Source organism: Mus pahari, chromosome 13, assembly GCF_900095145.1.
Source record: "Mus pahari chromosome 13, PAHARI_EIJ_v1.1, whole genome shotgun sequence".
NCBI classification, from domain to species: Eukaryota; Metazoa; Chordata; class Mammalia; order Rodentia; family Muridae; genus Mus; species Mus pahari.
Genome location: NC_034602.1, coordinates 18,623,982 through 18,648,973, shown reverse-complemented (window position 1 = coordinate 18,648,973; position 24,992 = coordinate 18,623,982). Strand labels below are relative to the sequence as shown.

General features: G+C 39.5%; 1 protein-coding gene across 1 annotated transcript in view; it reads left to right on the top strand.

The window, feature by feature from the left end:
* Vwc2 (von Willebrand factor C domain containing 2) overlaps nt 1–24,992 on the top strand; it is a 134,508-nt gene that overhangs the window by 67,405 nt on the left and 42,111 nt on the right. The gene's annotated exons all lie outside the window — the stretch shown is intronic.

Genomic DNA, 24,992 nt, shown 5'->3' with positions numbered 1-24,992 from the left:
CCTCACAAGAGGCCACTATATCAGGGTCCCTTCAGCAGTATCTTGCTGGCATGTGCATTAGTATCTAGGTTTGGTGGCTGATGATGGGATGGATTCGCAGGTGGGGTAGTCTTTGGATAGTCCATCCTTTCATCTTAGCTCTAAATTAAAAAAAAAAAGAAAATTTTGATGGCTTTAAAATGACTATGAGCCACTCTGGCACAGACATTCCCCTGTAGATTGCGTCTTGTTTCTTTCTTCTTTCCTGAACTGGGACTGGAAGTTAGGCTGGAATGGGAAGAATTCAGTGTGCAGCTGGCCACAGGGAACTAAGGGAATTCCAAAGAGGCCCTGGACATTATATTACAGATAGTCTTCCTCCCCCCCACCCACTCCCTCTCTCTCTTTCTGTGTGTGTGTGTGTGTGTGTGTGTGTGTGTGTGTGTGTGTGTGTGTGTTTGGTGCATGCATGTACATGTGCATGTCCATGTGTACATGTGTATGTGTGTGTGTATATGTGTGTATATGCGTGTGTTTGGGGCATGCGTGTCCATGTGCATGTCCATGTGTGCATGTGTGTGTAGAGGCCAGAGGAAAACCTCAGGGATCATCCTCAGAAGCACAGTTCATCTCTTTTGAGACAGGGTCCCCTTTTGACCTGGAGTTCCCTGCTTGGGCTAATATGACAGGACACTGGTCCCCAGGAATCCTCCTGTCACAGTGTCCCCAGCATTTGGGTTATAAGAGCATAATATCATACTTGAATTTTTATGGGAATTCCAAAATATGAACCCAGTTCCCAGGCTTGTGAGGTAGGTACTTTTCTGGCTGAGCTATCGCCACAGCCTGTTACTGGGTGTGTTCTCTTCTTTCTACAAGGTAGGAACAGTAACACTTTATTTTTCTTCAGATTGGGCGGAGGTAGTTGCATGCTATCCAATTATTCACTTACATTGAGCTAAGATGCTTTCTTTAGTTTCTGCCGTTGTTACCATCCTGCCTTGTTGATGGAAATTACTGTGTATGAGGTTTGCTTTGTACAAAGAATGATTCTGAACCTTCTCAGTAATACTCGTTTGCTTCAGGGCGCTTTTCTGGGGGACATTTACAGCCCGGGCATTAGGGCAGCCTCTTTTAAACATCCCATTACTACTTTATATATTGGCATTAGAGATCAAACTAGAGTCTCAAGCATCAAAGCATCTTAATTGAGTTCAATCCTCAATTAAATAAGATGTGGCTTTTATGCCACCCTGTTTCTTATATATATATATATATATATATATATATATATATATATATATANTATATATATATATATATATATATATATATATATATATATATATATATATATATAGAGAGAGAGAGAGAGAGAGAGAGAGAGAGAGAGAGAGAGAGCATTTTTTCTTTTACATTTTGATTAAACTTTTGTTTTTGATGCATGGGTCTCATAAAATAATTCAGATATATTTTAATAAATCATGTAATATTTTTGAGATTTTATTTATTTTGTTTTATGTGTATGAATGTTTTGCCTGGCACATATATTCGTGCACCGTGTGAGTGTAGTGCTCATGGAGGTCAGTAGGAGGCGCCAGATCCTCCAAAACAAAAGTTTAAAATGCTGTGAGAACTGCATCTTATTTAATTGAGGATTGAACTCAATTTGCATTCAACTCTACCTGTCAAAGGAACCCACATTCAATTTCTATCCCCATAGGTTATTTTTCTTGCTTCTAGATATCATTTAAATGGAATCCCCTCAAAGTTGTGTCTGTTTTCATCCAATATAACATTGTTGAGCTTCATCCCTGTTGTTGTTTGTATTGGATTTTGTTTCCCTTTAATGATTTTTCGTTCTATTTTACAAATAACCACAATTTGTAAATCCATCCTGCTGCTGATGGATGTCCAGTTCCATTCCAGTCCACGTCAATAATGAATAAATTTCAGTGAATATTTTCATGCTGGCTTCTATTGATCCTAAGCAAACACTAAGTATTAACTTATGAGTTAACCTTGTTTAAACTTTTATAAATTTGTCAATTTGCAAACAGTTTGCAGCTTCCTTTGTGTCTGTATATGTGTACCTATGTGTGGGTGATTTTGTTTGTGCTAACAAGCATGCCTTGTGTGTGTGTTGAGGACAGAGGTTAACTTTGGGTGTCTTTCTTAGCTGCCCTCTCTTTATTTTGTGAGACAGGGTCCCTCACTGAGATCTGATACTCACTGATTCAGCGAGTGTGGCTGGTCAGGAAGCCTCAGGTGTCATCCTATCTCTGCTCCCCCAGTGATGGAATTATAAGTACATGTAATCAATCCCTATAGCCAGCTTTTCATGTGGGTCCAGGGGAGTTGAACTCAGTATTAATACTCATGTGGCAAGCACTTACTAAACTGTCTGACCTGCCCAGATCTGTACCACTCTGCCTTCCTGGCAAAGTGTGTCAGCATCTCCATTGTCAGGCATGTCTCCTCCACTTGGCATTGCCAGTCTTCCTAGCTTTTTGGTTCATGGAGGTGTGTCATATGCTGAGCTGGCTCTGACCTTTGTCACTGCTTGGTTGCTTTCACTTCATCATGTCTTTTTCTGTGTCCTGGTTCTTTGTGCCAAACCTTGAGGAACTGTATCTCTCAATGTTATCTATCCAATTTCATAACTGGATATACTTCTGAAATGCAAAGCAACCGACCCAGGGTAATGCCTCTTGATCCATCTCTGCTAAAAGTTTCTCATACTCTGGGCCCATGTCTCTCTGCCTTCATATCTACCTAGAACTAGGTAACAGAAAGTCCCTACACATGAGAGCTGAGAAGAAATTCAGATGAGCCAATCCTAAGCCTGTTGGGGCACTTTTGTCCCTCCCCTACTACAACAGCTCCTGACCAAGGAGCCATTATCTCCTACCTTGTGATTATACTAGTCTTTACCAGTGTGGGTCCTGAGGGTTGCATGCCCTCCTCTTAGGGACTGGGGGATTATTGAGTATCAATACAATGTGATTTGTCTCCTGATTTATTGAGCCTTCTGTACCCCCCCTATTTCTGTTAATATAGTATATTTTATAACAAGTCTCCTGTAAACCTTCAGGTGTTTCTAGGAGCAAGCCAGAATTTTCTTTTAGCAGTGCTTAGGAGCTGAACCAAACATTCTTCACTTGTTGCATGTATTTTGTAATAATTCAGCTTCCTGACTCACTGAGAGTCTTCTTTTGCTTATGATCTGGCTGTCTCTTTCTGGTTCTCTGGAGAATTCACTTGGCTCACCATCTGTTCTCCTGATGTCCTCAGGTAGGAGATTTGTTCTGCTCTGATGCCCCAGGATGGCCCTCCGTCACGTTCAGTTAAGGTCTTTGCTGGCTGGCAGGTCTCACCCAAATATTCTTTGTTAAAGCCCACTGCTCTTATGGAGAAGCCCACAAGAAAGGACATGTATTTCTGGACAGGCATGCCTACTGGCCCACTTCTATCCTCGTTGTGCCATTTACTTTTCTCAATAAATAAAGTGAACCATTGATTTCTCTTGGCCTGGCTCTAAACAGCCTCCCTCTCTGACCCTCACCACAGAGAAGACATCAGGACTGCTGTGGGCCTCTGGCCTCGTGGAAGTGACTATCCTTTCTTCACTGAGTATGTGTTGATATCCTTGAGTCTTCATTTTGCTGCTGATTAAATGCGTTAGAAAGAACACACAGTAATCATACTAGGGCCTGTGGGTATGCAGCTTATGTAGAGTCTTCTAGTTAGGATTGAAGTGACAGCTCCTTGAAACCTTTTCTGTACCGACAACAGCTCCATCTTGGCTGATTTATAGATCTGTGGGTGATTGTCATCCTCCCTACCTAACCTGCTCCCGGGCCTCTCTGACTGCCTGTAGTAAATTTTACAGCCATGAAATTGTGCTTATAGATTTCTCTCAGGTCCTCCAGCTTTGGAGACATTTTTCTTCTGACTTCAAACAAACAAAAACAAAAATGAAAAACAAAACAAAAAAAACCAAAAGAATAGCAACAACAACCAACCTAGCTGACAACAGCTATTACCCAGGCCCTGGTGCTCCTTTCGGTGGCCTGGACTCCTCTTGAAGCTCTTCTCTGCACAGGGAAGCAGTTTCCTTTTTGTTTTTAGCTTATAATGTTTGAAAAAGAAGTGGTTCCAAGGAATGCTAGAGCTCAGGCTCTTTGTGGGATATGATTTCTTTGGAATCTTGAAGGCATTGCATGTTGGATTGCCCAGATATGATGTCAAAATGTGTGAGTTAGCCTTCTTGTAGTTTTTCCTGTCCATGGAACCCATAGTAATTCTTCTAGGCTAACATTTATCTAGTGCGATTGTAGGCCTGGGTACTGGAGATTTTCCACGGAGATCTCTGGCCAGGCCTGGTCCGAGGGGTCCAGAGAAAGGAAGCTAGTGCAGGCAGGGAGATGAAGTCTCTGCCATGCCTTGCAGGTCACTCGGTAACTCCGAGCTGCTCTGCATTGAGTTGGGTCAGGCTGAGCTTATGAGAAGCTGAATATCCAGTGAGGAGTGCGGCGGGACCTCAGGTGGCTCATCGGGAGAGCAGACCTCTTCCCAAGTGATACAGCTCTTGGAACAAAAGACTCAGACAACGGAGTAGTTCTCGCACACCTTTAATTCCCTGGATAGGATTTGTATACAGTTTTGGGGGTGATTCAGGGTTTGACATCTGGTACCTCTCACTGGCTTGAACTGAGAGTTTGGGGGAAACATTATTTGCATGCGGGAACGCTTGGTGCTGCTCCTACATGACGGATAGCCACATACCTCTCCTGTGAGGGCTTTGGGGGCAGTAGCTTCAACAGGAGCCAGGGGTCCAGGAGACATGATGGAACACCTTCCATCTCATGTAGGTGGAAATTACCACCCATTCAGTCCCTGGGGTTCTAGACCTATGCTCGACTAGAGACCAGGCTATCTGTGAGCAGCCCCCTGCCCCACATACTATTCTATTGTTTCTTACCATTCAGTTAACACTTTAGGAAAGTTGATTTCCTGAGAACTCTGTTTTAGCCCTCTCCATAGCTACCTTGTTTAATGAGTTGGCCATTCTTCTTTGACCTGTGGGTGATGAGGGGCTGGATGATGAAGGGGCTAAGTGCTTATATCTGAGCTGAGAGACCTACATCCAGCCACCTACTCTCATCATTGTATCCACACAGGTACTTCTGGTGGTCATCTTTGCCCTTTTTAGGTTCTCATTGTTTTTATCGGTCCTTCTGACTGGTGTAGATGTGGCTTGTTTTTTAAAATCCTGCCCTAGGCATTAATTGTTTCTTCAGCAATAGTAATAAACAGACCTCTTCTGTATTGTCTGGACACCAGGCCTTTGGGAAACTATGACAGATGTCCTACTTATTACCATAATTATTTAATCAGAATATAATTATTTAATGTAGAGAAGAAACACTGAGACATCAGGGATGAAATGCTATGAAAATTGTCTACAGTAATTGGCTCTTTGTATTTGAGGTGTTCCAGTTTTGTGGCTAGAAATCTAAGCCTCCAGAGTTTGCAACTGCACTCAACAACTATTTATTGATACTGAAACATTTTACTACACACCGATTACCCTGGAGTTGATTTAAAATACACAGGAGTAAGCACATAAGTGATATGGTAATAATGTACCACTCTATTTGAGGGAGTTGAACACCCATACGTTCTAATCTTCAGGGAGTCCTAAAACCCAGGCCCCATAGATGCTAAGGACTGATGACATAACTGAACACATTGGGGTCACACCCTGGTGAGTCCACAACCCAAGTAACCACATCCAAGGCCTGAAAGAGGAGAGACACTGGTTACCAGGGACATGGAGGTGAGGACAGAAGTTATGTCTAAGTCAGCTCCCTCCTTCAACTAAGCACACACTCATGGGGACTTCATTCCAGGAGGCTGCGCGTACGCATTTAGGAAACCACTTTAAAGGTAGGCACATTCCTAAGCATGCTCAGTTCGAGTTCATACTTTATTGAAGAAAGACAATTTGTGTATGCTCAGTTGAAAGCCAAGCATATGTTCAAAAGGCTAAAATGGTAAAGAAGAATGCATCTGAGTGTACTCACTGTGTCACCAAATGTAAATGAAGAGACATTAGATGTGCACTAAAATGTTAAAATACTGTTCTGCCACTAAAAGTGCCTGTCTTGCCTAGTGACTGATACTTATGCTTATCTCATGAGATTAAAAACACAGAACTTATTTCTCCTGTACAGCTTTGGGGCCTTGTGGGTTGCATGTACACTGGCAGATTTCACCTCCATGTGAAGAGAAACTCCTGACAATGAGCACCAATGGCCATCAGAATGGATGCTGGGAAGTAGGTAATCTCCAGCTCTCAGAGGGAGGAGGGCAAAGAAAGGTTCACTGATGTCACTTCAGCAAAAGTGAGAAGACATCTCAAATTCGGCAGTGAAATCAAAAACTTATTCCATCAGTACGATGATACCTGGGAAGTAGAGATTGTTCAGTTGGTAAGGAGCACTGACCATTCTTCCAGAAGTTTTGGGTTCAATTCCCAGCACTTACACCACAGCTCACAGTCATCTGTAATTCCAGTACCAGAGGAGCCAATGCCCTTTTCTGACCTTCATACATACCACATACATGAGACACACAAACACACATGTAGGTGAAACACTTGCACACATAAAATAAAAATAAAATAAGAAAGAAGGTGATAATTGCCAAATAAAGAAATATGGGTTAGGGAGGAATATTTTAAAATATTACTACAGACAAGAAAGGGGCTTCTTCATTGTGGGAAGTGGCTATTGCTGTCATGGGAATGTGCTGTTGCTATAGGAGAAATGGCTTGATACAGTCCAGGAAGGAGGCTATATTGCATCTGAGGGAGCATTGTGTTCTTAACAAAAGAGCTAAGACCCAGGAATTAGAGAAAGAGCTAGGTAAGGATAGGAAGAACTGGGAGTGAGGATCAGGATGGCAGTGCTGCCTCACTCTTGAATCAGGGATGTTTGCCTTGAGGCCATCTGTCCTCGACTGGATGAAAGCTCAGGAGTGCAGAGAAAGTGGATCAGTGGAGAAAAGGAAGCTTCATGAGAAATAGAAGAGCATCATGTGTAGGTCTGCCTCTGGCCTTATCATCGGTAACCAAGGGGATTATGAATCTTACCCAACCCATATGAGGAGGAATGTCCCTTTACATAAACTTGCTTTCAGGTGTACAAAATGCTGTGAGGATAACACATTATTGAGGTATCTGGTATTCATGATTCTAGAATAGACAGCACCTTACTCCATAGAACAGAATCTTTTCATGCATGAGCAGAGAGGTTTAGTGTATAGACTCCAACACGGCAAAGAAAGCAGAAGCAGTTTGAGCAGTTGAAGGTTACAAGATCACTTTCCTTTTATAGTTAAAGTGTACTAAAGTTTGATTACAGTGTACTGATTTTTTTTTGAAAACTGACTTACTCTAAGGTTCAGTTTGATGAGCTGATACTTGGATTTTGGACTCCATTCTGGTTTGAACTGGTGTGCTAGGGCCCAACGAAGGACCTTGGTCCAGAAGAGTCCCTTCACTTAGTTATGCTTTAACAGGATTAAAGCAAAATATATCATTGCCAAGACCTCAGTTTTTCTTTTTAACTTCTAAGCTAACTCTCCAACTCTCACCACTTGGTATTTTAAGTAAGGCTCATATAACTCAGGCTGGCCTTAAACTCGAGACTCTCCTACCTTTGCATCTCGAGGGTATCTTTGCATTCAGGGTATTTACTATCACACCTCTTAATACTTTCTCAGTCTTTTTTGGGTTCTTGACCACGAGTTGTATTCAGGTGTTATTGAGTGTTCCTTAGCCATGTGTCAAGGATATCTAGGTACTCCACTAAGCACTGGGCTACTGAATCTTGACCCTACTCCCAAAGGACTTCAGCTGAAGGTGGTGAATGTCCTGGTTTGTCAATGTGTACTAGTCAAGATAAAGGGAGTAAAGGCAGGATTTCAAAGGCTGTGACAACAAGCACCATACTTAGCACCATTTACATCCATGCATGAAAGGGAAGAATTGAACTTAACTGTAGAGAATTTAATCTGAGCAACTAGATGAATGAAGTGATGTTGCCTGATGTCAAGAACAAAATGTGTACATAACAAGATGGACTAGAAAGAGAACTGGAATTCAGTTGTATGCATTAAGCTTGATAAACCTCCTTTAGACCCAAGTCACTTTTTCAGTGATAAAGTCTGGAATTCAAAGATGTGATCTGGCAATCTGGGGGTGCCTTTTAGAACATCATAGCTGTAGAGTTGAGTTGACCTTGTACTATGAGGACAGTATTGTTTGAACCTAATGAAAATTCTAATAGATTATAGGCTAATAGGATTCAGTAATGAGGGAAGCCTACAATTTTCCAAAATAGCCTAATTTTCAAAACAGTATTCTCTGACCTGTGAACACGGGTGTTCTGATTAGCTGCACAACACTGTGTAGGTTATGTGGGCCTTGGGGCAAACTTCAAGGTTGACTTGATACAATTCATTGGTGTGTTTCTTTGTCCTCTATTCATTATTCCCTGTGGCTAATTCATTCCCGGGAGACTCTGTGGTAATTGAATGGTATATGGAGAATGAATCTGGGTAGAGAGGTTTCATAATTAATTTTAAAGAACCATATTATAAATGAGATACAGAGCTATAAGAATAGGATTAAAAGTGTATACTCAGGTGACAAGTTAAATGCGTGAGTCAAGTATTGGATAAATTTGTTAGATCTAGAAAGGGTCAGTGTCTGAATTATATACTAAAGTAGTCATAGGGAGTATTTTACAAACCACATTGCTGACAGAGCTAAAATTCATGACACCCTCTTACATAAATAAATAATTTCAAGTAAATGTATTTTGAAATTTCTTGACAGCTATAGCTTATTTTGAAAAACAGATATAAGCAAAATTCCTTCAGCTGCTAGAAACAAAGAGAAAAGTGTGCTTTAGTCAATACCACAGAGATCTTAGAAGTTTAGGGTGGACAGAGGCATAAAGGATGAGAGTTGTGATCTTGTTACCAGAATCACTCTTGTAAGGCAGGTCTCTTGGGTCCAAATATCCTGTCTGTGTTACGAGAAAATAATATTGAATGTAGAGAAATGAAACAAAGAATTTATTTATAACTTTGGCTTTAGAAGAAAATACAGCTCTGTGCTTCCTCGCCAAGTGTTGAACCACACTTAGAATGGATAATAAACAGAAGGTAGGGGAAATAGCAGGGAAACACTTTTCATGCTGTGTTTTAACAGATGCCTGGGCTGTTCAGTATTAATTTTACTTTGATAGGTTACCAAGCCATTAGGTTTAATTTAGGAAGAATATTGTAGGCAAATAATTATGTTTCTAAACCCAGGATGATCATTTTATATTAAAATGAGGATGAAATGTATAGGTTGAAATATCTCATCAATAATTTTGCAAGATTTTATCTATGCCCTTACTCAGACTACATCTATAATATATGTATAATCTATACATTGATAGATCCAGAATTTAGAAAACAAAAAACAAACAAACAAAAAAAAAACCTCTTCACTGAGAACTGGCAAAAACTTTGAAAAATATTTTATACACAAAAGTGTTAAAACATAGTAAAAAACAAAACAAGCTGTTGTTCCATCGTACACACACCTGAATACACATGTTCTCAGAGGGGCTTCTCTCAGTGAGTCTGTGAGATGATGTTCCTACCATCTTTGTCCTGACCTTGTAGTAGACATCAACAATGATGAAAATATGTGTACCACCAAATTCTAAAGTCCACAGTTGCCACATTCTTATATTTTTAGCCTTTGAAGTCCATGTTATTTTATTTGTATGATATTAAAAATTGGCCTCATGGAAAATAATACATGACAGCTATTGAAGTGAATTGAGACCATTAACAAATATAAGCCAGTTACTCTCAAGTATTTTATTAAGCATATTCCATAGAGATATAGACTATTTAAATTAAGAATTGTGACTGTGACAACCAATAACTATGTTAACCAATAACTAATCTGTACTCTTTGGGATCCAATGAACCATGCAAATGTTTTGCATGCTGGCCTGAGTCATGAAACTTAGTTAAGTTTAGACATGCTTAGAGTAGTAGCTGAGAATTGGGTTATTGTTTGCAATATGAATATATAAATAAATATTGCTAACCTCAACCAAACCAAAGCAAATAGTTCCTGATATATGTGCTCACTCTTTAAGGCAAGAGGGTGGATGTCAGAAGTCATGTGACTGACTTTGGGTCAGCTTTCATTAGCAAATCAGAAGCTTCAGGTTTCACACTGGGTTTCTGAGAGCCTCTGGACAGGCCTTGGAGCCCCCTAGTCAGCTTTGGGGTTTAGTCAGGGGCCAATGGTACAGAAATCACTCGCATTGACGTGAGAGTTTAGAGATCAAAACTGGGAGTTACATGGGAAAAGCAGCTTTATTCATCTAAGCCCGCTTTGTCTCAGGAAGGACTTGGCAGCTTGACACAAAAGTACAGAACACAGGGGGATTTAACATTTTAAACAGCGAGGCAATTTAAAAGGGATATGAAAAAGACAAATTCTAGTGAGACAATGATTCCAACTGCCTTCCAACATCAGATGAACTTACTAGAGATGACATACAAATTTAATTTTTAATTTTATTACACACAAGAAAGTCGAAATGTAATCCGTCCAATAACTCTTCACACTGATAATAAAAATAAAAGCAAGTGGCTCACGGAAGCATGTTACTGTGAGATCTGAATGGATATTTTTTCACTAGTCTCTATGATACAGTATAATCAAAAGCATTTTCCAACTTTGCAGTAAAAGAATAAAGTTTAAAACTCAGCCTGTGTATCTCTCCCATGTATACTGTTGTGATAATGCCACAAGTTTAGTGTAAGTAATTTGAAGGAAAGCCATAATTCCCCAGTCAAGATAAAGAAGCCCCCACTGACATGGCTTGATCTGTGTGTAGAACCCACCTCAGCTGAACATGCCCAAAGTTGCCTTCCAGATCTATCATAAATATGCTAGCCTTGTGACAAGAACCTTGAGGCAGTGTGAGGGGCATAGTCTGTGAAAAGCAAGTACACGGTGTGTATCACCACAAAAGGCAAAACACAACAAGAATGGGAAATTTTTCTTGACCAAGACTCTTGAACTGTGTAAAAGATGGGCTTTATGTGTCAATCACCTCTTTCTTAAATGATTTAGTCTCATCAGACTAGTGCTCGTTTTTACTACCTTAGGAATAACTGGCTGACCTTTAAAAAAAAAAAAAAAAAAAAAAAGCCATCCAGATGCTGACTGGAGATTTTTGAGAGTAGGATGTGGGTAAATCAGTGTCTTCAGATCTGGCCAGAGAGAGAAGCAGGGACGTAGTTCTGGGGATGCACGTAGCCATGAATGACTCTGCAAGCAGCCAACAGAAAGGGGTGCTACATGGATGCCCAGGCTTCAGGGTGCTCTGTTCAAACCCTGTGTGAGTAGGAGGGCTCCTATGGCACTTGTGGTGGACCACAGCGATGTACAAACTGCTTCTTAAAGAAAAAAAAAACTTTGTAAAGTTCCAATGGCTGTAGTAACACTTAGAATTTATTTTTAAAGATCTAAATTTTATTTGGATTTTCTAGGAGCTTTTAACATATCACTCAAGGTCCACAGGAACTATGAAATATAGTGCACATTTCACACGTGAAAACAAAACAAAACAGAGCTTTAGAGATGATATGTAAATTGTCCAGAGTGCCATTCCGTTCAGAATGAATGGATTGAATTGTTTCTTCTCCAAAGTTTGTGTGTTAAAGCTTTAATCTCAAGTTACAGGATTTGGACAAAAGTTTTAACAGAAAGTGATGAAACAATGATGAAGTGATGAAGGTGAGACCCTAGCTTGACACAACAAGGAGCTTAGAGGGAAAGAAACACACACTTTAGTGTGTTCTCTTTCTGCAATATAAACTAGTCTGCAAGCAGGCAGAGAATCAACAGACACCACTCACCTGCACATGGATCTTCACTATCGAAACCGTCATTATGATTTTCTAAATTTCACCATTTCTACTTTTATTGTGTTAGGTCTTCTCTTTGTTGTGGTTAATTTGGACGAGAGGTTTTTAATCTTGTTCATTTATTTCCTTAAAGATATTTTTATTAACGGTTGATCATTTTACACAATGTTGTCTGGTTATACTCATTCCTTTGCCCCATTTCCTTCTAGGTTCTCTCTCACACCTTTTCCCAGGTCCAGCCTTTTTCCATACCCTTTAAACTTTGTGTTCTCCTTAAAAGAAAAATAAAACATCAAATTCAGATTTACCTCCTGTATGCTCTTCAGTGTGGAGCTAGCCACTCTTATACAGTCAGCCTATTTTGAGCCACACTCTCAAAGAAAACTGATTTTCCCTCTCCCAGTGGCTTTCATTGGCTCGTCACCTGAAGAATGAGCTCACTCTAACCTAAAAGAGTGAAATGGGATTGGTGACTAGAGAGCAGAGTACAGGAGCAAGTGTAGGGAGATATAATCAACACTGAAGACCTCTGATAACACCATGCAGCAGCCACTGTTGTAGAAGCCTTCTAAAATACATGGTATACATTTACACATACATATAAAAAAGTTTAAAAAGATACCCTATAATTGTGTGATACTAGCCCTGCTAGATACCACAAGCCTTCATCATCCTGATTAGCTTTAGTTAGAAGTCTGTTTTGTCAGATATTAGAATATTCTGCCATATATATATATATATATATATATATATATATATATATATATAGCCTTTAACATCTGTTTTCTCTTAAACTGGTGTCTATTTCTGTTGGTGAGATATATTTCTTGAGGCAGAAGAAAGAGGGATCTTATTTTCTTATCTATTCTGATCATTTTAATTGAGAAATTGAGACCTATTATTGAAAGATGAGTTTGTTTCTACAATTTTATTATATTATATATGACCTATCATATATTATATTATATACTATATATATATATATATATATATATATATATATATGGTTTAATTGTCCTAGTATTGTTTATCACCCCACCATGTCTCTTTTAGTGTTCTTGTTCTTAACTTCAATGTGAAGTATTACTTCTAGCAGCCTTTATAGATATGTCTTGGTTGTTATAAACTTTTTTGGTTTGTTTTAATGTCAAAAACTTTTATTTCTCATTTGCTTGCAAAAAAGTTTTCCAGGGTATAATAGTTTGTGTTGACAATTGTATAGTCAGTGTTCTATAACTCTGACAAGACACCATGACAATAGCAACTCTTATTTAAAGAAAAAAAAAAGAAAAGAAAAGAAAAGAAAAGAAAAGAAAAGAAAAGAAAAGAAAAGAAAAGAAAAAAGAAAAGCCATCAGTGGGAATAGAGGCTCCTTGGTCTTCCAAACTCTATATGACCTAGCACAAGGCAAGGCCTGGGCCAAGTAGTGGGAGTGGGTGGGTAGGGGAACAGAGGTGGGGGGAGGGTTATGGGAAACTTTCGGGATAGCATTTGAAATGTAAATAAAGAAAATAATAATAATAATAATAATAATAATAATAAAAAGCTTTCATTAGAGCTTGCTTACAGATTCTGAGGTTTAGTCCAGTATCATTATTGCAGGGAGCATGGCAACATGCAGGCAGACACTGTGCTCCAGAGGTAACTGATCCACAGGCCACCAGAACTGGGACCCCCAGTGACACTCTTCTTCCAACAAGGCCACACCTCTAAATCCTTCTCTAGTGATGAGTAAGCATTCAAATACTATATCCTACGGGGACTATTCTTATTCAAACTGCCACAAATACATCTTTCTAAGCCCTTTCGGCTTTAAATTTCTAACAAAAAGTCTGCTGTTGTTCGGCCTTTGTGCATCACTTGGCCCTTCTTGCTTGCTGCCTTCAATACCCTCATTTATTCTTGTTGGCATTTAAACTATAAATGTTTGTGAGTTTCCTGGCCCTGTCTATTTGGCTTTCTGTAGGTCTTGTTGACTTTGATTAGCTTCCCTCTCCCTACAGTTAGGACTTTTTCTTCTGTGACTTTATTGGTGATATTTTCTGTGACTTGAATCTAGACTTCTAGAATCTCCTCCTCATTTGTCTATAATTCATACATTTGGTCTTTACATAGTGCCTCAGCAATCCTTTACGTCCCACTCATGGCTTGCTTTCAATTTATTATTTTCTTTGGTTGAATTACCTAATTCTTCTGTGCTAACTTCAAGCTCTCATACTTTGCCTTCCACCTGATCTATTCTGTTACTGTGCCTTGCCACTGAGATACTTATTTAACTAATCAAAATTTTCCAGATTCATTTCAGTTTTTCATTTGAGTTTTCTTCAGTGTTTCTCTATATACATTGAATTTAATTTTGTTTTGCATTCTGAATTGTTCTCCATCATTCATTCCTTGGAATGTGATCACATTATCCCTGTCCTCTTAAGTTCACTCAAGTATTTGTGTTCTCTTTGAATTCTCTGAACGCACTGAAAATATTTATACCTGTTCTTTGGAAATCTATGTCATGAATTTTACTTAAATTGTTTTCTTTACAGGCCATTTCTATAGAGTTATAGATTGGGGATGGTCATATTGTCTTAGTGTTTTATATTACTTATATTTTTGCAATGAGTACCTGAGTTATGGTCTTTTGATGTGCTTTTTAGCCCATTGGGTTTGACTCTTTTTTTTTTTTTCAAAGGATATGGGATTTTTACTTTTTAACTCTCCTTATGTATGTGGCTCTGTTTTTTTCCTTCTAGTACTGGCTTCAGGAAGTCAGGAAATGTTAATGTAGAAAGTGAGATTGTCATTTGTATAATCATGTTTTAATGAACAAACACATCATTAATGTATTTATGAACATATAAAATACTGCATTGTGGCTGTAAAGGAGGGTGCTATATNCTTTAGATGAGCTGATGGATACAAAATTTCTTTGCTTTAAAGATGTCTTAATTACTGTGAGATGCATAGAAGGCCAATTTTAGAAATATTTAATTACCTCCTTACAGAAACACCCATTTTATTTCTTTTTTATTATTATTATTTTCTTTATTTACATTTCAAATGCTATCCTGAAAGTTCCCTATACCCCCCCACCCCTGCTCCCTTACCCACCCACTCCTACTACTTGGCCCAGGCCTTCCCTTGTGCTGGGTCATATAAAGTTTGCAAGACCAAGGGGCCTCTCTTCCCAGTGATGGCCAATTAGGCCATCTTCTGCTACATATGCAGCTAGAGACACAAGCTCAGGGGGTACTGGTTAGCTCATATTGTTGTTCCACCTACAGGGTTGCAGACCCCTTCAGCTCCTTGGGTACTTTCTCTAGCTCCTCCATTGGGGACCCTGTGTTCCATCCAATAGCTGGCTGTGAGCATCCACAGTGTTTGCCAGGCACTGGCATAGCCTCACAATAGGCTGCAATATCAGGGTCCCTTCAGCAGAATCTTGCTGGCATGTGCTTTAGTATCTAGGTTTGGTGGCTGATGATGGGATGGATTCCCGGATGGGGTAGTCTCTGGATAGTCCATCCTTTCATCTTAGCTCTAAATTTTGTCTCTGTACCTGTATCCTTTTATGGGTATTTTGTTCCTTATTCTAAGGAGCAATGAAGTATCTACATGATGGTCATCCTTCTTGGTTTTCTTGTGTTTTGCATAATGTATCTTGGGTATTCTAAGTTTCTGGTCTAATATCCGCTTATCAGTGAGTGCATATCTAGTGACTTCTTTTGTGATTGAGAGGGCACAGAGACAGCATCCTAATTAAAAAAATCAGAAATGAAAGGGGAGACATAACAACAGACCCTGAGGAAATCCAAAACATCATCAGATCCTACTACAAAAGGCTATACTCAACAAAACTGGAAAACCTGGATGAAATGGACAAATTCCTAGACAGATACCAGGTACCAAAGTTAAATCGGGTCTGACTCTTAATGTAGGATGATAGGCCATGTAAAGGAAAGTAGAAAGATGAAGTAGATTCCTAAGGCAGGCTGGGGGCAGTGGTACAGGATGCTTTGGTCGTTTTTTGAGATGGCAACATTTAGTAGATCCATGGGGGAATTTATTGAGGTGGTGGGAGGCCAGGCCAGGGACATGATGTTACTTGTCTCTTACCCCCAACCATAAGAGGTGAATTGGTAGGACAGGCTCTCCAAGTGGTAAAGGACAGGGCTGGATTGTTTCACATATCTTAACAAGCTGGCTGCATTGAGCGAAACAACCAGAGTACAGAGAAGTCTGTTGTTTAAAGTCAAAGTTATGACGAGGCCCCAAGGAACCTGCATACTGTTTGGATGTTATGCATGTCTGTTCCTTTAATCTCACAGACCTTCAAGGATAGCAACTCCCTGTCTGAAAGTGTATTCTCTTTCTGCCACAATGCAGTCCACATTCCACACAAGATGACTGTTCTTTGATTAATAGTAGAAAAAAATCTAGGAGGTAATTTCCAAAGATGGCTTACAGATGAACAAATGTTTCTATGGATATTATTTGTAAACTATGAAAATGATGCTCAAAATCTAGAGGTGCATGGGACTTGGGATACATGATTAGTACTGGTATTTCCAGTACTAACCATAGTACACCAATACTAGTTTTGGTTTTTGTTGTTGTTGTTGTTGTTGTTTTGCTTTTAAAATTTCTTTTTATTTCTTACATTCCATATCTTACCCCCCACCACCTACCCTCCAACTGTTCCACATCCTATACCTCCTCCCTACCCCCTGTCTCCAGTGGGATTTGCAGTGAGTTCAGAGGGCGGGATGACCCCACCCCCAACCCCACCTGACCTCTAAATTTCCTGGGACCTCCTGTCTATTGAGGGTTAGGTGCATCATCTTGGAATGAAAACAGACCCAGAAGTCCTCTACTGTATGTGCCAACACTAGTTTTTAATCATAGTACAACAGTACTTTCACAGTTTGAGTGTTGCGATTGCCATGTGGTATCTGTTTTGTAGAGCTCATCATAGTTGATTAGTGACTGCCTTTGATGTAGCCATTTGCACAAAAGGATTTACAGACTAGTTGCATGGTAGAGCTGCTCTGGGCAGGGGGTTGTTTAGTAAAAACAAAAATGTACTAGATTTCCAAATGGGTAAATGTTTGGAAGCTCCTCTGCTTTCCTTTATTTTGTGAGCAGAAGGTCATTAGTGTGAATATTTTTATTCCATGATCTTGAATTGCTAGAAAATTGCTTCAGTGCAACTCCAAGAGCCTTATGCATAAAACCTGCTTAGTCACTGCTTTGCTGTTCATTTGTATGGATGAGGCATTCAGGAAATTTCTCCCTAAGTTCCACATGCAGTGTTGATGTACTTCATGTTCATAAGTAGTCAAACCTACTTATGCATTTTTTTTTTGCTTTCTTTCAATATTCTCTCTAGCCCCCAGGCTATAGTTCAGTGTGTCTCTCTCAGAGGAAACTGCTCAGTACAGCAACTGGTCTGCATGCAAAAGCACAGAGGTATGCAAAGCACACACAGAGATGTTCCAGACGGAGTTCTAGGACGAACTCATACTTCTTGATTGGCTTTTACTCTGAAGACAAATGTTGAAATGCTTTATCATATTTAGATGTGGGCAAGACTGGAGTTTGCATAACAAATACATGGGAATCCATTTGTTCTGAACCAGGAGGGTTCCAGAGAGAGTGGCTTTTCTATTCCAAGACAAGTAACTAATAGCAGAAAGTGGCTGACAGTCTTCTACCCTTAGAGATGAATTTGGCTATGTTATGAAAAGTACCATTTGCACAAAGAGCATTATTGCATTTGTGTTTCGTAATGTAAGAGGACCAGGCAAGGGATGGAGATAGACCTTCATTTCAAGGTTCCATAGTCAAGCAGAGCAATAATTTTCAGAGAGAGAGAGAGAGAGAGAGAGAGAGAGAGAGAGAGAGAGAGAGAGAGAGAGAATTAAATGAGTTCATAGAATTTAAGTGAGAGATTAAGTTTGTTAGGCTGGTGCATAATTCTTACGTATTTGCATCTGAACAGTATTTTTAGAAATCTTATGCTTCTAAACTCTAACATTATACTGTGTTTTGTAAACTTATAAGAAGCTGTACAGAAAATTTCTACATTCCTATGGATGGGAGATTTTTCTTTCCACAACAGGGGCAAAGGCCCTAGGTGACAGCTCTGGAGGTGGCTCATAGAGCACTTCCTTCTCTTTAGATTCCTTGTCCTATTAGAAATCCTTGCCTAATATTTCTTATAGCATATTAGAGCTTATGCAGGCATTTTCATAGAGCTCTGTTTTGTGAGAAACTATTTTCTTCTTCACCTGCATTCTGTGCCTGTAACTGAGCAATTATTATTGTAACTAGAAGAGAAGAAAGGTTTATTCAGCTCGTTGTTATAGAGGTGCAGAAGGCCAAGCATGTGTGCACAAATAGGGTGAGGTCCGTTCTATAGGGGAGACTCTCTTCAGAGCTCCAAGTTGATACAGGGCATTTCATGTTTAAAATAAAAAAGTCCCAGTCAACATTCATTGACTAATTACAAACATCTCACTTTCAATCTATAGTCAAATCAAATTTCACCTTCTTAAGATCTTACAGTGAGGTTTAAATTCAGTATGGGCTTTGATAGAAACAATCAAATGATAACAACCTTTGTTTCTGTGTGGGGAGTCTATTCATTTAACAAAAACATTGTTCATGCGGCCAGAGAGATATATAGCTCACACATTAAGAGTACCTGGGTTTGATTCCTAGCGCACAGCAGCTAGCAACCCTTAGGAACTGCAGTTCTGCAGTCACCTTCTTCTGGCCTCCTCAGTCCTACACAGACATATGCAAGCAAAACACACACACACACACACACACACACACACACACACACACACACACACATTCTTCTTCAAACTGGAAATACATTGTTCACATTATATGTGGAATAAAATAAGCCACTATCACTGTTGTAGATTTTCTTTTTATGTTTGTGAGATAACATCTTACTCTCTGTAGCCTTGGCTGGCTTGGAACTCTTTATCAATCCTTCCACAACAACTTCTTAAGTTATGGGATTAAAACTAAGAAGCTCTTAGAGACTATTCTAAATTCATCTCTGGTAAGTGATATTAGGATTACATGAGTATCTGATACATGCATACTAAATTTGAAAGGATGTATATGAATGAAAAAATGGCATAGGCCATTATCATCTCATCAGAATGATAGCTAGCACAGAGAAACTTAAAAATCCCTGAATGTAGATTTATCTACTCCAATATAGTTAAATACATTTTGGCTATATTATTTATTTTAGTGGTGTTTGTTTTGATTTTGGTGTTTTATTTGTTTAAATTCAGGATCTCTCTATAGAAAAGGCTGGCCTGGAACTTACTATATTGCCAAGTCTCATACATGAACTTCCAGCTTTATCCTCCCCTGTATTGAGATTATAAGTGTGTACAACCATAGCTGGTTATTTTATCTTTACTTGGACATTTGTTGTTGGGTATGTTCAGTTTAGTTAAGGAAGTCTCGGGAAGACTTAATGTTGACATATGTTTGAGAACAAAACCTGGAAAGCAGTATTGAAGCAAGCTACTCAGGGACATTACAGTGAACACATATCCTTATTTGTTTCTATAAAATGTGCCCCCTCCCCATCTGGCATCAATGAGTTTAAGAACACTCTGATCTGGAATAGTGTATATATGTACACATGGAATGACATTAATATTATTGAGAATAAACATGGGAGATGATGTAATCATTTATGCAAACTCAATGTTAGTGATTTATATCAGCAAGCACTTTGAAATGAAGTAAAATTGTACAATACAAGCATAGCTTTGTGACTAAGGCCATCTTGTGGTGGATTAGAGTGGAACCTGTTTGGGGGGCATTAGTGGGACTATGCAGAAAAGAGCCATGTTCCTCATGCTCCTGCAGTTAATGCCAGCTGTCTCCCAGCATTAATCATTGTCTCTTCCTTTTAAATTTCTTGCTTATTATAAGCAGTAAGAAGCATACTCCAGGGTAATTTCCAATATCAACCCACACTCATCAAAATCCACATTCAGTTACAGTTTCACCACTATTATTAGGGCTGTCCCTGGTGATTTCAGATATGTACAGCACTCAGGCTACAGATGAGAGACTCTTGAGAGATAGGAGGAGCGCTGCTGGACAATGTAGGTGACATTATTCTTCAAAAGATCAAAGGGTATTTCAGTAGTGAGCCCACAGAGCCAGGACACATTCATACTACTGCCCAGACTACTTCAAGTAAAGTACTTTACCAAAGCAGTTACTCAACCAAAGCAAACAAACACTCCTTAAATCAAGGATCACTTTTTGATGAATAGATCTATTTCATTGAGCACAGAAAAAGGCTTTTCATCTGCAGTACCCACGATATAGGCAAACCCATGTTTTTATTTTTGGTCAGCTAATTTCCTTCTTATTTACTCTAGCAGAAGCAAAGGTACAAGGTAAGGTCAACAGTTGTGGGTGATGCTTCCTACAGCAACCCCATGAGGGTTGGAAATGGAAGGGTATCTACTGGGCTCTGGGACCCTGGAAGGTCAACTGATTTGCTCCAATCCTTAGGATAACCATCCTAAAATAAATAAATAAATAAAAATAAATAAATAAATAAATAAACAAACAAACCAATATGAAGTTGCCTGAAAATGCAACAACTATTTTAAAAACTACTTCAAATATTTTTGGAAAGATGGATGACAAAAATAAATGTCACTGAATGGAGCCACCTTCTATTAAAAAAATAATAATAAAGTTCTTAGGAATGGTTTAGATCAAACCACCCATAGGACAGGTCCCAGTATTTTTTCAGTCAAAATATTTAAAGATCATTGAAGAGCAGCAGAAGTGAGTTCTCTCACCCTCCCTCACCTCCTCACCTCTCACTGCTGCTCACTTGTTTGCTTACTCAGTTGTTCAACTTTTCCTCCCAAATAGATACACTTGTTCATACCTCCAGCATGGTAAGTGTCTGGGATCCTGACCATACTCACCATGGAATCAGTGAAAACTGTATTAGAATCTCAAGGTGGTTTTTTATTTTATATATTTATTTACACTCCATATTTTACTCCTCCCCACCCCTGTCCACCCTCCGACTCTTCCACATCCCATACCTCCTCCCCACCCACCCACCCATATTCACGTGGATGTCTCCAACCCCCTACCCTACCTGAACTCTAAACTCCCTGGGGCCTCCAGTCTCTTGAGGGTTATGTGCATCATCTCTGAATGAACACAGACCCAAAAGTCCTCTACTGTATGTGTGTTGGGGACCTCATATCAGCTGCTGTATGATGCCTGCTTGGTTGTCCAGTATTTAAGAGATCTTGGGGATCCAAATTAATTGAGTCCTCCTACAGGATCACCCTTCTCCTCAGCTTTTTTCAGCCTTCCCTAATTCAACAATAGGGGTCAGCTGCTTCTGTCCATTGGTTGTTGTTGTTGTTATTTTTTAAATCAGATTTATGATTTGATTTGAAGGTATCACTGAGAGTTGGTATCCTGAAGTAAGACACGTCTAATTTTGAAAATGATTTCTGTTTTATGGAATTCGTCTAATTTTGAAAATGATTTCTGTTTTATGGAATTCATTGTGGTCACAAAACCTCTGGCTTTCATTAACAGCTAATAAATTTATTTGCATATAAGTTTTACAGAGACACCTTATCTGTCTGGTTTAGACAGACTCCCTCACTATTGGCCTTTTAAACATCTACACCATAAAACGGCATGGTGTTGAAACTGAGCTAATGTTTTTGTGATTGCAATCACTGGTACTGTATTTTGAATCACAGTTTGCATGGCAACTTGTAAGATTCTACAGAAATCATAGATGTTCAACCTTTATGTAGAATCCTATAAAAATGTATATTTCAGTCTTCAGAGATGGAACCTGGGTAACTTGCCGAAGAAAATGTGGCCTGGACATGCTGGATACACTGGCCCCAATCACTGTTCTTTCTGTCCCTGTCCCCTACCCCAGGACTTCCTTTTGCTCCTATTCCACAATCTATTAATGTACTGGCTAGTTTTGTGTCAGCTTGACACAGCTGGAGTTATTACAGAGAAAGGAGCTTTAGTTGGGGAAATGCCCCCATGAGATCCAGCTGTGGGGCATTTTCTCAATTAGTGATCAAGGGGGAGAGGCCCCTTGTGGGTGGGACCATCTCTGGGCTGGTAGTCTTGGATTCTATAAGCGAGCAGGCTGAGCAAGTCAGGGTAGGCAAGCCAGTAAAGAACATCCCTCCATGGCTTCTGCATCAGCTCCTGCTTTCTGACCTGCTTGAGTTCCAGTCCTGCATCCTTTGGTGATCAAAAGCAGTATGGAAATGTAAGCCGAATAAACCCTTTCCTCACCAACTTGCTTCTTGGTCATGATGTTGTGCAGAAATAGAAACCCAGACTAAGACAATTAATATTTGCCTGACTAATTGAGTAATGTAGAATCAATTTTTCCTAGAGAAATTATATTGTGCAGTCTTAGAAATGAATCATGCTTATGTTAGCTAACTGACAGAGTAAAGCCAGTTTGGCCTGGCTTAAGTGGAACTCTGAAGATGAGGAGTTTATTAACTAAATTTACTAAATACATATCCTGCCATGCTTTAGCGGCTGACAAAGACCTTGTACTTTCATATCATCCACACCACTATGGAAATTTTCCACCCTGAATCTATGATGCCAAATTAGTGTCTGAGTTAAGTCTGACCAAGTTGACCCTTTACCTGGCAATCCCAAATGTACCTAGACAACACTAATTCTGCATCTTTTGTCCACATATTCTCAATCAGCAAGAACGCCTAATAAAGGTCGTGACATCTTGGGCAAACCTCTATTTAATATTTACAGTACAATTCACAACAGTAGCAAATTACAGTTATGAAGTAGCAACAAAACAGTTTTATGGATGGGGGTTACCACAACATAAGGAACTGCATTAAAGGGTTACAAAATTAGGAAGGTTGAGAACCACTGCCCTAACTCTTGCCCTGTGTCTTCTGTATCCAAATATTTCCACAGCCAAAACCAGTCACCTTCAATGGCTTTTCCCTACTCCCTCTTTACTCAAAGATGCAATGGCCTTAATTTGGAGTTTTGCCTGTCTTACCATCTCAGTACCTCAGAGGTTTCTCTGACTCTCCAGCCTCCAGCTTTTTCTATCCATAAAATCTGGCAGAGCAGCCAGATTGATTTTTCTAAGATCAAACACTTCTCACACCAGTGTCCAGATTATATCCTTGCATGATGTCCTTGTAGTGCCAGACATAATATTCACACACCCAGCTTTTCATTCCAACACCTCTGTGATCTGTCCACTAGCAGACCTCAGCAACGTCTGTTTCTCTGCCAGCCAGAGTGCTAGCCTCCACACCATTTCCCCAGTGTGCACGTGGCCCTGCTGGACTGGATCCCAAATCAGAGTCACAGCTCTCTTCTGCTCTTCTGCCTCACACACTTACTGGGCTGAACTTGAAACACCATATAAACGTTTTCATTTCAGCATCCATAGTGTCTAAAAAACATATCACACAAAAGACCCTGTGCTACATAAGGACTGAATTAACACACAGTTTCTAACCTAAGAGTTCATATATTTCTCCCTCTTGATATGTACATAAACATCTCGGAGAATTACTATTCATCCAGAGGAGAAGGCTCCCCAATCATACTGTCATGATAGCAGTTTAACCCGGATGAGGTAAAATATTATGATACAAATACATTTTTTCTTTGAAGGGATAATTAGCAGTTTGGCAGCTTGTGCACGGAAAGCTGGGGAGCTATAAATCTCCTACCTGCTTAATTTAACCCAACTTTAAGTAGAAGGTCTCTGTGAATGGGTGGATGCTTTTAAAATGTGGCTTGCTTGTTTTACTTGCTGAGTGTCAAAAAAAAAAAAAGAAAGAAAGAAAAAGAAAGAAAGAAAAGAAATAGCAAGTTACATAGATGGCTTTGTTTTAAGAATAATAGATCTTAAAATGGTCACTGCCAGGATGTAAGATTCTGTTAAGTCAATGGTTCTTAACCTGTGAATCATCACTCCTTTGAGGTCAAACAACCTTTTCATAGGGGGGGTCACACCCTAAGACCATCACAAAACACAGATGTTTACATTATGATTTGTAACAATAGCAAAATCCCAGTTACAAAGTAGTAACAAAAATAATTTCATGGGTGGGGTCACATGAGGAACTGGATTAAAGGGTGGAAGCATTAGGAAGGTTGCGAAGCACTGCCCTAAGTGATTGGGAAGGAAAAGTGTGAGTAGTTTATAATGTAAGTACTGATTCGTATATAAATGTCATGTGGAATTTGACAAGTCATTTGCTACCTTTAATACTAAGATGTTCATATTTAACTCAGCATAATGATGTTACCTGCATTGGAGACTTGCTGCTTAATGATCAGTGGTACAGAGCCTGTCAGTGGTCCCTGACTATCACAGTTATCATTGCACTCTTCCTAAAGATGCATTAGATGGTAGGACACTTTGCTTCTTGGGTATGGTAAGGCTAAAGTTTCAAGACAATTGTCACTAGGAAAGTTCCCTTTGTTTATACATATCAAGAGAATTCGGGGACAAATCAGAAAGCACAGGTTGGTCACAAGCCATAGGTTACCTGGGGAAGACATAATTACACCTTTAACTATGGCATCTTCAAGAAGAATAAGTGTTGGTGGCATACGCCTTTAATCCCAGCACTTGGGAGGCAGAGACAGGCGGATTTCTTAGTTCGAGGCCAGCCTGGTCTACAAAGTGAGTTCCAGGACAGTCAGGGCTACACGGAGAAACTCTGTCTCAAAAAAACAAAAAAAAAAGGAGGAGGAAAGGAAGAACAAGAAGAGCAAGAAGAAGAGCAAGAAGAAGAACAAGAAGAAGGAGGAGAAGAAGGAGAAGAAGGAGAAGGAGAAGAAGAAGAAGAAGAAGAAGAAGAAGAAGAAGAAGAAGAAGAAGAAGAAGAAGAAGAAGAAGAAGAAGAAGAAGAAGA